We start from the raw sequence: 12,840 nt of genomic DNA, 5'->3' as shown, positions 1-12,840 counted from the left end.
CTCCAGTCTGTCCTCCCTGGAGCCTGGCAGTTTTATTTATGGTACTCTCTGAAACGGAGTGCCTCACCCTCCTTGGAGAACTTTTCATGCTCCAGCTGAGAGGTGCAAATCCCTGTGGGTATTATCATTACTTCAGGCAGGTAGGTGGAAAGATGGCAGATTAAAAGGAGCACTAGGCACACTCTTCTCTCTTGCTGCAGCCTCATTTGAAAGCAGAAGCACCCTTCTCTGTCCCTCTCTGAGCATACAAATAGGAAAAAAACAGGAGTGTCAGAATGCTTTAAATAGTCAGATCGGAGATGTCTGTCTGACAGCTCCTGTGCTCTGTGGGGAGGATGTGTTCTGGGTATGTGATAGACTTCTTACCTCCCTTTGAACAAATCTTGGACTTTTTCTGACTTCAGTCCTAAATGCTCTTGTCTCCCCAACTTTCAGACAGGACTTACTCATACAGTCAGCCTCAGTCTTGTTGATCTGAGATGCCTTTGAAATCACCAAAGTCGAGCGATATCATTCAAGAACTTTTCCCTTCAGAAATGAGTCTTGGAAATGCAAAGCAACACTGTGGGGATGACCCTGACATGGTGATATGTTTGTTTCTGAGCACTCACAGGATGACATTTCCATTGCTTTTCCAGTGCAATAGCTGACTCTTCAGGTGCCCTTGACAAACCAGCTATAAGAGCATCATCCAAACATCAGGTGGACCATGGCTTTACCAGTTCTCAGTCAACATTTTTTCCCCACTGCAGCTACACATCATTTTGAAAGCAGCTTTCTTGCAATACTGAGTGGCATTTCTCTCTGTCATTATCTGAGCCCAGTTGTAAAGTTACATTTTTTCCAGAACAGTTATAGAGCATTAGTTTAAATCCCTCCTATTTAAAAGTACAATGGCCAATCAGCTGACTGGCAAGCAAACAATGTCGCCATTAGCTCTGAAACCAAACACACTTTCAAAATAACCAGAGAACAAGAGAAAAAAGGCCATGCTTTTTGTAACTGAAGCCTGCAACACAGGCAGGCTCTAAAAAGCTCACCCATCACTTTGGGTAGTTCCCAGCATCCACTGTTTATCCCTGTAATCAGTACATTGGGGGAGCTCATGTGACAGATACCGTTCATGAGGACACGCTTTGCTGGAGAGGACAGTGCACAATCGACTGATCATTTGGGGTTCAGTCACCATTAAGCACTTTGCAAGCAGAGTCAGAAAACTGACACCCACACTGAGCTACTCTGGTGCCCAGGGAGGGCTCAAAGGTGAGCAGCTTGTCAGGCCCACAGATGTGCCTTGGCTTTCAAGGATGACCAGGGCAGTTTTGGCCAAAATCTTCATTTGCAGCAGAATGACTGCTATGTCAACAGCAAGTTTCCAACTCCCCTGTTCAAGAGAAGGGAAAACACCTCCTCTACAGAGTTTAACGTTGATCAGCAAAATTCAGCTTGAGGTGCATCTTGAATTTTTCAGCATAAATTGTCTGGTAGCTAAAGTCTCAATTTAGAAAAAAATAGCCTGGAAATAATATCACTATCTGATGTTTCCCTAAGGAATCCAGCTTTCTCAGTGCACCCTGCAGTTCTGTACACTTCCTGTGGGCATTACTGTGATTTACAAGACATTTGACTTTGAGTTAGGTGCTGTACAGAACCACCCAGGTGAGGTCAGTCCTGCTCCCGGTGTTCAATCCTATAGTTAGAATTGTTGAAAATTACAAAAGCATCACTTCCCCTCAATTTTATGCCACAGATTTAATACAGATACAGATTAACAACAGATTTTTCTAACTGTATAAGAAGCAATGCTTAGGAGAGGAACATTTTTGTGAAATAAACAAGTTCTCTGCTCTTACCATACAGAAAGGACACGGTTTTTTCACCCTATTTATATTACTCCCTCAGCAATGTAGAGTCCCAGGTCTGAGGAAATCAGCAACTTCACTTTAAGCTTTACTCTCCTAAGCACTGAATTCTTTCTGCGGCTGGTAGTTCTCTCCTCCCTGAATAACAGAAATCCCTTTCCCATTCAGAGAGCTCGAAGATTTCACTCATTGAAGTCCAAATACACAGTATAAAAGCAGCTAAAATTAGTGTATGCCAGGGTTAAGAAGGACACATACACAGTATTAAAAACTCCTTTTGATTTTTCTTTGTGGACAGTGAAATCAGATTATTTTTTTTTTGGAAACACAGTTTCCAAATACAATAAAATGATTATCTGTTTGGTCTTCACAGAGCCCCTCATGGAACAGTTTTCATATCTGTCTAGAACCATTTGCAGTGAATTTTAGTACTGACATGAATCTACTGTGACTGAGCTCCAGATCAGCCTGACTAGCCTGCATGGATCCTTCTCCCCACAATATCATCACTAGAGGTCTGTGCATTCAGACAATTCTGCCGTCAAATAACATTGAACCAGAACAGATCCCAGCCAGATTTTGGAAGTTACTTTCCCAAACCATACAACCCAAAGTTTATGATGGGACACAGCTACACTGAAGACTTTGAGACTTGCAAATTGCATGATGGTGCTCTACAAACAAGCGTCTGACTTAAGGAATCCTCTCAAGGAATTAGCTCGTGGTGTCTCTGGCTTTCCACTAAGAAATAATTTGTTGTTCTCAGCAGAGGGAAAAAATGATATGGTTTGGCAAGCAGGATGCCAACAGTGCAGGTCAAGAGCCATAACTGCACTGCTGGATGCGGCTGCTTCCAAGCCTTGCGCTGGGCTCCCGGGCAGAGCACGGATGCAGGGAGCTGCAGGGACGAGCGGTGAGGAGATACTCAAGCTCCATCTAGTGGAAGAAAATCTGTGTAAGGTCAGACTGGGACAAACACGGTTGTTGGGAGTGGTATGCACTAAGGAAAAAGAAATAAACCCGGGTAAGGACTTGATTCCCTGGCAGGGAATGTTCCCTTCTTTTCGGAGGGAGTCAGGGTATGATCATAATGGAGAAAACAAGTTGCGGTTAGAAAAAAAAAAAGGAAAAAATCCTAATTACCTTCTGGGACATAAAGATTTAAGCTTCCTGCACATATATTTTACTCTCCATTACTCCTGCCATATCGACCTTGAGCTTCTCACATGCACTCACCGCTGTTTACAACCTTCTCCGGTCAGGGAGAGACCATGTGCTGACCATGCCAGCAGGACCAAGGAGGGTTAAGGAAAAGCTTTTTGTTCATTTGGCTCCATGCTCCCATATCAGAACAGGGTAGAAAACCACCCTTTCGCATGCAGTGGCTCAGTCTCTGAGTCACTGGCCTTGTTCTCCCAGCACACACAGGATCCAACAGCACAAGGGTCCTGTTAGCTCTTTGAATGTATCTTTATGACTGGGGCTGTCCTTTTCCTCAGAGGGTGGTACCAAGGACTATAAGCAATGGTTGGTTTTTCCAGTGGACACAGTCACTATGGCAGCAAACACCTTGCTCAGCTGTCACAACACAGAGGTCTGAGATGGAGACCTCTGAGGCTTCTGCCAGATGGCATTAGGAACACTCATCCATGCTGTATTGGCAGGATGTGGAGAGCCAACCTAGCAGAATTATGGCCAATGTCTCTGTTTTTTCATCTATTGCCACCTCTGCTTACTGCAGAATTTGTCTCACTGGGCCAAGACACTCAGCTAAGAACCTTCAGAATGTCTACGTTTAATTAAAAAAATCCAACCAAACAAAGATTTTCCCCCAGAAATGTTCCATATTGGTTCTTTTGGACACAGAATGCATGTGTATCAGTTTATAAACCGATGATTAATACAATATTAATCTGTAGAATATTGTATTTTAGCTTCACAAAGTTACTACATGTCATTTACTTCTGAAGTCAGACCAGTTATCTTCAGCATTGGGTCATGAAACTGTAGAGTATTTGAATATATTTCTCTCACTTTGCCTACAAGTTTTCCCTGAGGACAAGTCAGCAAGGGAAGTCTCATCATGACCGTGGACAGCAGCAGCTTGGTGTAACTCCAGTAGTTACACCTATTTAGTGCCATTGCCTGAATATCTTTTAAGGGTTGAGATGAAGACCTACAGAAAGGAAACACAGTCACATACACCTAAGATCAGTGCTTGCTATAAAGATGTTTTCTTCTGGATCCTGTACTGATGCCAGGCTGATTTTTTCCAATTTTGGCCTTGTAGCCAAAGAATAGTAAACAATTCTATGAGCAAGAAGAATAAATGGATTCTATGTTCTGTTTGTTGCAAAGGGAGAAATGTCTGTGCTGGACTTGCACAGATCCAGTCTACCTTGACGTTTGAAGGTCAGGAGCCAAAACAGAACAGTGACCCCTAACAGGGCCATGGCCCAGCCTGCACCCTGGACTTATATGATGAGAGGAACCACTAAGTTTGAGCCTGACTTGTCTCAAGATTCCTGGAGTTTCTGCTCAACTTCCAGGTTCCATTAATAGATGATGTGTGTGTGTAAATCCTCCCTATGGCTCCAAAAACCTGTGATGCAGAGCTTTAGAAAAACGGAGATAAAAACTTAATACCTTAGGTTATTAAAATCTCAGCACTTCTTTTACCGCAGCAGCTTTTTGCAATATCTACTAATCCTTTTCCTCCATAAAACTCCATATCCTATCTCACAATATACTTTGCTGTGATATTGCTAATCTTTAAATTTGTGCATGTTCTTCAGTAGGTGAACATTAACACATGCACTATGAGAGCATTAGACTTAGGGTATGCTGGAAGTGTTGCCTGCAGCTGCAAAGTCAGGGTAAGACAATTCTCCTCCACCTCTGCCCACCCCACCAGCACCACCAGCATCGCGAGGCTGAGGTGGGAACTGCAGCAGGGAAGTAAGATACAGCAGGTTGTATAGGGGAGGGAATTTTTAGCAGGGCTTTCCTGCCAAAGCCAGGGTTTTACAGATGCAGAGACCAGCATCTCTTAGAAACCACCTTATTCTGCAAATGGTGAATGTTCTTTGCACGTTGAAACTGCTCCTTCATCTCTGCTTTACAAGAATGAAATAAGAAGAGAGGGAACTGCAAAGGCTGGTGCTACAAAGCCACAGGTTGTATTTACAACACTTACAGGTTCAGCAGTATCAGCTTGAGTTTTGTTCATATCTCTACCAGCAAAGGTAAAGAGAAACTTGCAATTCTTTTCCTGAAATAAAACCCACCATAGTCTTTTTCCCTTCCAGGAATTTTTTAAAACAGAGATAAATTATAATGTTTGAATTAAACTGTATGTGCCCATGGAAATAATATTTATAAGCTTTGTGGTAGGCCAAACACTAAACAGAAGTTCACATTAAGTAAGGTACTTGTCCCTGTAGAAACAGAACATTGTTCCACTTGTTTGCTTAGAGAACCTGTCTCCTTCACTTTTATTTTACAGTGAAAATAAAATGCTTGTAATAGTAAAAATGCAGTGGTTGATCAGATTCTAAACTCAAAATCTGTTTCTAGAGATGAAACTTTTCAGCAGAGGAAAAGGAACATATCAAACCACAGTTTAAGTACTAAAAAAGCAGTTAACTATGAAGAATAAAGGAGAAAGTAGGGAAAAACCCCACAGAATGTGTATGGCATAAGAAATGAAACCACAAAAAGTCTTAATACACCAGTGCATTCAAACAGACATAGGCTGTGGCATGGCCAGGCTTATACAGGACACAGGCACAGCTCTGAAGTTTAGGTCTGATCATATTTTTAAAGCATTTGCTTTAAAATCTTTCCCCTTCTCTGCCTCATCCCATTCTGTCTCCTGCTGGAATCAGAAGAAAAGGAGACGCTGGTACAGCCAGGACAGTGTCCTTCAGTGTTTGGGCACTGCTCTTTTCTGCTTCAAAGGCAGCTGCAATCTCCCCCGCCTTTGTTTTGCTTTATCAGTAGTGGAGGAGTTCACATCCTCCAACACACTCAGTAACAGAGAGCTTGTCCTTCCTCTCGGGCCGCTGCCGTATTATCAGAACTGTGAGAGAAGGCCTTCAAAACGCTTGTCCAGCACTTTCATTTGTTGTGCCCTAATGTGGCTGCTCTAGTCGCTGAATATGTAGATTTAGAAGTAAGTTTTTAAAGCAGTGCTCGGGTGGTATGCGTGTTAATCCCATTATCTGATAAACGGATTTGTGAACACACCTTCCACCATCCTGCATTAATAACTATCCCTCAGTGTCACTAGGAAATGTAATTTAAATGCTTGTGAGAAGTTGATGGACCATATGTTCAAAACCGCAGTATTAAACAGAACAAGTTTATGGGAAGTTGCAAAATTGTCGAGATCTTATCCCTTGCTCTCTCCTACCAGCTCCCCATCCTTCAGAGTGACCAATTAGACTTGCTGCTGATTTCCTGTCCATTTTTGAAAGTGCTACCACATGCAACTTGTCTTCCCCAAAGAGCACTGAAAGCTGAGCACTCTGACACAAGACCTGACCACTCCTGGGACTTAGGGAATTTAGATTCTCCTCCAAAGCCACACACTGGCTTCCTACACCCGAGGAAGCCATTCATTCTTTATCTTTTTCTGAAACACAACAAATCCTATAATATGGGAGGTTCAAATTCACATTTTTACTTTAATATCCCTGCACGTTACCAGTATTTTTCCATGACATCACTGTGAAGGATGGTAAAGAAAAACTTTTGGGGACCAGGCAACCAAAGCAATTGATACTGAAATCAAACATTTTGCATCCAGGCCATCAGTCCAAACTCAGTACAGTGTGCCAGCAACTCAGACTATTGGTTTTCATTTGTCTGTACTGAGTGGATATGGAGACTGGACTTCCATTTGCCTTATCAAGAGATATTTTCAGGGAAGAGACACTTATCTATGTCCTCTGAATATTTATTATCAGTGCTATAGATTATTTCAGTGAAAAGCAATGATGCCATACACTGCAGCGTTACAACAAAAGGATCCTACACCATCAACTCAAGGACTCAATGACAACGTACACAAGTTGCTGGGGACAGGCTGGAGTACAGACGTGCTGACTGTTCCACCTCACCACATCGACAGCCATGGTGCACAGGAGAGGCTTGAGTAGCATCCACTGGCAAAGCAGGGGCTTAGGTGAGCAAAGGTCACAGGCCAGAGATAACCACCTCTGATAAACATGAGTTCCAAAGACTCATCGTTGACATTTACTCTCCAACATCCTCTCCTACTTCTCCAGAGAAGTCAGCACAGTCTGCCCGTGGGGTCAAGAAGGGGGAGAGAGAGAGAGAGAGACCATATAGTGCTCCAAATGCCCAAGGTGCAGCCACCTCCATAAGTGGGGAGAGGGAAGGTGAAGCAGGCAAGTCGTACACTCAACACTCAAGATGTGACAGTCCTGTGGTGTGTCCTTGTAGTGACAGGGCAAGTCACACCCAGTGGAGAGAGAAGGCTATTCCTTCCCTTCCACCCATCATTTGCTTCTGATCAGTAAAAGAGGCCATCTGGCCTCTTTAAATCTCCACAGATAAATACTCGGGTCCTGAGGTCTCCCATTGCCCTTGGCTGGAGCCACACAGTAACAGCACATTTGTTTTTGTAACCCAGTTGAACAAAGAAGGAAAAAGCCATTTCAAGTCTCAGCAGTCCCAGCTCTAAGAGTGCAGCACTAAAGAGGCACTTGCTTTCCAAATCAAGCAGGAGAACCAGCTCAGCTGGGGGGCTCAAGTCCAGACTTGCAGCCACCGAAGGAGTCCAGACTGTTGTAAATGAAGGACCGGCTGATGCTCCCAGGCGGGAGTTGGGAGCGCTGGCATCTGTCTCCATTTCGAACTGAGACTTCACTTTGAGATTCCTGTGAACACTGCTGACAAAGGGGGTTTCTGTGAGCAGTTCCACGGGGGTCGGGAGCTGTGCTGGGGGACGGCGCAGCCCCGGGAGCCGCAGCCGTGCACTGCCCGCCGCGGTCGCTAAAGGGAGCTCCAGGCTCAGAGCTCGGCTCTGCCTCCCGCTTCAGATGGCACCGAGCCCGTTCGCTTTCCTCCTGCGGTAACCGGGTGCTGAGAATTACTGGGGGCATTTACAGGGACGTTTGAGAAATGTAAATCTGCTCCGTCACTTTAGGTTTGCAATACAGCAGCTACAAACTCTTTGGGGAACTGGGCACACCTGGAGTAAGTGTGAGGCTTATACAGCCTCAAGATATATTGTATTTTAGAGCTGAACACTGCTATAGAAACAAAAAGTGCTTGCAGCCTAAGCTTGTCAATAGAGACTCAATAAACTCCCAGTCCTACTCATGTCTTTCTGAAGGCTAAGATTTTAAAAACACAGCTATGTATCCATCACATACAGTGACACAACAGAGACATATCTGAAATAAGGTACATCTCTACTGATAGTGTGAGCAGTTTTGAACGGGTGATATATAACACTGGAATATTTTAGAGTCACACATTACCCTTTCACAGAAAAGCACAAAGCAGTTTTGGATGCCTGTGGCATTGTCAGTGCAATCAGTGCCTCTTAGTGCCAATACATTGCAACAGGTAAGCAGAGCAGTTCAGCAGAAACACTCCTGGACTCTTGTGACCAACAAAACATCACCACAAAAAAAAAAAAATAAAAACCACCACAAACAAAAAACCTCCAAAACCAACCAACCAACCAAACCAACCTAATTGGTTTGCAACAGCAGCGTGATTTAAAAACCAAGCAGCTAAACTCCCCAGGGAACGGCATCTGCTGCGTGGCAAGCACAGCCTCGTAATTCAAGTGTCCCTGAGGAAAAAAATCAAAACCTGTAAGGACTTCCAGAAGTGGAGTGCTGGTTGGGAAGGTCTACTCCCAGGGCTGGGGACTAGGCAGGAGGGTATTTCTCATTTTGTTTAAGTGTTTCTAGCAGGTGATGGAGCTATAGAAGCAGCTACTCTCCTGGTATGAGCAGTGATACCCTTCCCAATTTTGCTGGCCCTCCTAAGGGAGCTCTGATTAGCCAGTTTTGTTCAGTCACTGCTGGAGTCAACTGTTTATTAATAAGTGAAATACCTTGTTTTCTACATTCTCTTCCTATAAAAAATAAAAATCTGTGGACTTCTTTGTGGAACTGGTTAGAAACAGGTGACCTTCAAGTACTTATGGCATGTTCTTTGTCTTAAAGAGAGTCACGAGTCAATAATATTACCATTATTCAGTTAATGCAAAGCAGTACATATGGTGCAGAAAGCAGCAGGGACAAGCAGGCAGTCTCAGAAAGAGTTGAGAAACGTTTGAGAGGAAGGAAATTCCCACCACCAGCCTGTCTGTCATACCAAGCCTGTGCTTGTATAGATGCAAAGTTGTTGGTATTCCAGACAAGTCATGATTCACTTGCTTATAATTATGGCAGGCATTTACAGGAAAAAAGGGGGTTTGTTTTTCTTAAGGGCTATATAGGAGCTCTGGCTCCTCACCTGAGCAGCCCTGCTGCAGCTACAATGAAGATAAGGGACAATTTCTAGCCCAAGTTTGGAAAAAACCCAGCCAACTCCACCCAAGTTGGTGACCTACAGGTTATTCAGCCACCCATTAGGGAGAATAAAATCCTCCAATCAAATCCCAATAAAAAAACCCTAAAATCAGGCACTGCACGTAATAAGACAGTTATCTGCTGCTAACCCTGGCTGACTGCTCTCCACAGGGCATGAGTAGATGTGCCACCAGGAGGGAGGTGGGAAAGAACAAACCCCCTTAGTTCACACAAGTGCAGCAGAGCTCATTATATGCCCTGCTGCCTATTGCTGCGAGAGGTTAGAAATGCTTCTTTATTTCCCCCTGCCCTAATGCACTTGCTGCCTTCCCCATTCTGTTTATTTTGTGCCACCAAAGCAGTGACAATCAGGCATGTGAAGCATTATTCCCTTATTCCCCAGCCTCTTTTCTGAGGTGAGCACAGCCCTGAAAACAGGAGCAACTTCCAAAAAAAAAAAAAAATTACTGCCACATCAATTTCTATTCAAATCACTTGGCACATTTCTCTAGTTCTTTTGCTAGAGACCAAGGTTCACTTCCAGCTCCCCAGCCTTCAATACCTCGGGACAGTGAGTGCTGGCACAAACTGAAACCTGGTGACCTTCCTTTGAGAATATTAAGTCTTGCTAGAGTTTCTGTGAGGTTAATCGATTCCACTCAGTCCTCTATTGTGAAATCCTCGGACAGGAAAAAATAAGGAGAGAAAAAGCCAAGGGAGATTTTCATGCAATCCTTACAGCCCCAAGATTGATTCAGTTTGTCTCAGTCTCACCATCCTTGGAAAGCATGCTGCGAAATACTCATATTAGTCCTTAAATTAAAAACCCCAAATACTGAACCTCACTTTTAATTTGCCAAGACCTCCCGGTCTGTGCCGTATTTGAAATACTACACAGAAAGGTACGGTGCAACATCATGCCAGTTATCAGAACCATTCCAGCTCCCAAAACTCTGTGAAGGGGTTTACCTTGTACAGCCTGGCACCCAAAGAGCATCAAGTGCAATTCTGAGTGATTATAGACACATGGAGATTGGTGTGTTAAACACTGGTCCATGGAACCATCCAGGCAACAATGAGCCTAATCAACTTGCCAGTTTCTCTTTCCTCTCTGCCACAGTTGCCAAGACAATTCTGTTGAGTGAGCACTCACAAATGCAGTTTTGTTACTGAAGGGCTCAAACTCCTCATCACTTTGCAGCTCACTGGAACCTCTGTATTTCTCTGTTCCTGATGGGACCCATGGACTGGCCTCCAGACTTCCCTCATGCTCTCTCTCACTGTGACCTGCACCATACCTGGGGCAGTGGTAAACCTTTGTCTAATGTGGACATTTCACCTGCTGCAAAATCAAATGCTGCATCAGCTGAAGTGCTGAAGGAAACAAAGTCCTAATATCCCCTTAGCTCCTCCCTGGGTAAACTGGTCTCCAAAAGGCTGTCCAATCAAAGGCACTGCTCGTGTCAAAGTTTGGCAATGCTTTAGGTTGTGTACAATACTGGGCACATAAGTTCTTGAGCTGAATACACAGAACTGGGCTGAAATGGGGTCACAGCGAGGTGCACCAGTGCCCTCAGGGCCCCAACACATACAGAGGTGTGGAACAAAAGGCATCATCAAATACAGCAGATCTGACCAAAAGGATTTTTCTGCTCCCAAAACATCCCCATTCTAATGTCTGCATCTTGCCTTCTGTGATCAGTGCTGCCTTCAATTTGATCAGGATCGCTTTATCCCACAGGTCCCCAGCCAAACTGACTGGCAGCATTGGCAGGAGAATCCACATGGGATAACTGGGCAAGTACTGCTGGCACAGGCCAGCTTCACACAGCACTCAAATCCCTAAATAGCAACATGAATAAAAATAGTCCAATTTGGATATCAAAAAACCAAAATGAGGTAGGAATATATTTAAATTGAGAGGTAGTTTCTAAAATGCAGAGCGATTCTTAATTATTTGCCACTGTTCATGAGGTTGTACTGAGATACTACTTCATCTCTTCATTTTCAACCCTCCGAAATGCTGCACAAATGTCACGTGAGTAACTGACATTTTGAGAACCGATCTTTCCATTCATTCAGTTTAAAAGAATCTTAATTTTTCTTCTAGGCTACGGATACTGATTGAGAGTGCTACATAATCTTTGGATTCATTTGTCCAACAAACATCTAATTAATTAATAATTGATAATTAAAATGACCTCCTTTTGACTGATACCTGATCTCAGAAAGGTTCAAAAGAAACTTAACACACATTGTGTCATGTTCCAGCATAACCCACTACAGGTATGTTATCATGTTATGCCACATCTGGTTTCCAGAGAACAAAATGAACCACGGAACAAATTAAAGGAAGAACCAGTTGTACTTGTATCAGATCTAACCAGTTCAAATGTCTGGCAATTACAGGAGCAGGTGAACTTGTAACAGGTTAGCATCATTAACCCCAGAAATGGCATTATTTGTGGATATGTCCAAGCACGGATATCTGATAATACCATATTATCTGTGCAATCACTGCTGTGCTTAGGTGCTAGAAGAACCCTCTTAAGAGAAAATCTAAAATCTCAGCTAAACTGACAAAAAGGAAAAGTATTCCTCATGTTTGAATTGGAGGTGTGCAAACTATGAGTGAAATGAACGAACTGGCCATCCTACACCTCCCTGATTTTCTTTAGCAGCTCCATATCTTACATGGGATCTGCAGACTGACCCACACCTCCTCTGTTATACTTTCTGGTCACTGTGTGATGAGGGGAAAAAGGTTCAGGCTCCCAGGTGCCTCAGATAAAATATCACCATGAAAATCTCAGTTCTCCAACCACACTGAATACTACTGTTCAGGGAAAGCTGCTGCCCCCATCCCCTGGGCAGTCCAAACCTCAGACAGGGAAAACAATATGCTGCAAAGGAGCAGAGTACTCAGCTCTCATTTGCCTTTTCTAGGTATTTCCTCTCTCAGTAGCATCTACCAATGCACAGCCCTGACTTCACTCTTAAAATTAATTAAAATACAGAAATAGCATTTACGTCTCTCTTCATGGATGTTTTGCCAATTTGAGGAGGAAAAGCATTTTGTGGGAACAGTAGTGTCAGCTATGGAGTTGGAGTCCTGCCCTCCTTACAGTAGCACACTTGAGGGACATTTCCATTGAATAGGTTGAATGGTGAAAACAAAAATAAACATTTACCTTTATTTTATGCTAAGGCTAAGTATGTGCTTTTTTTTTTTTTTAAAAAAAAGAAACAATAGTGAACTAAGGAGTTTAGATGCAGAAAATCTATGGAATTGTAATAAGTGGTGGGTCTCCTCCCAATGAGATATTGGTTTTCAGTATATAATTAATAACAAGAAAACTGTATCCTGACTTTGGGGTCTGCATCAGCATCCTGGAACAAAAAGGGCCATAAATTAGCAT

This window comes from Pseudopipra pipra, chromosome 10, assembly GCF_036250125.1.
Source record: "Pseudopipra pipra isolate bDixPip1 chromosome 10, bDixPip1.hap1, whole genome shotgun sequence".
NCBI lineage: Eukaryota > Metazoa > Chordata > Aves > Passeriformes > Pipridae > Pseudopipra > Pseudopipra pipra.
This window is presented reverse-complemented; position numbering follows the sequence as displayed.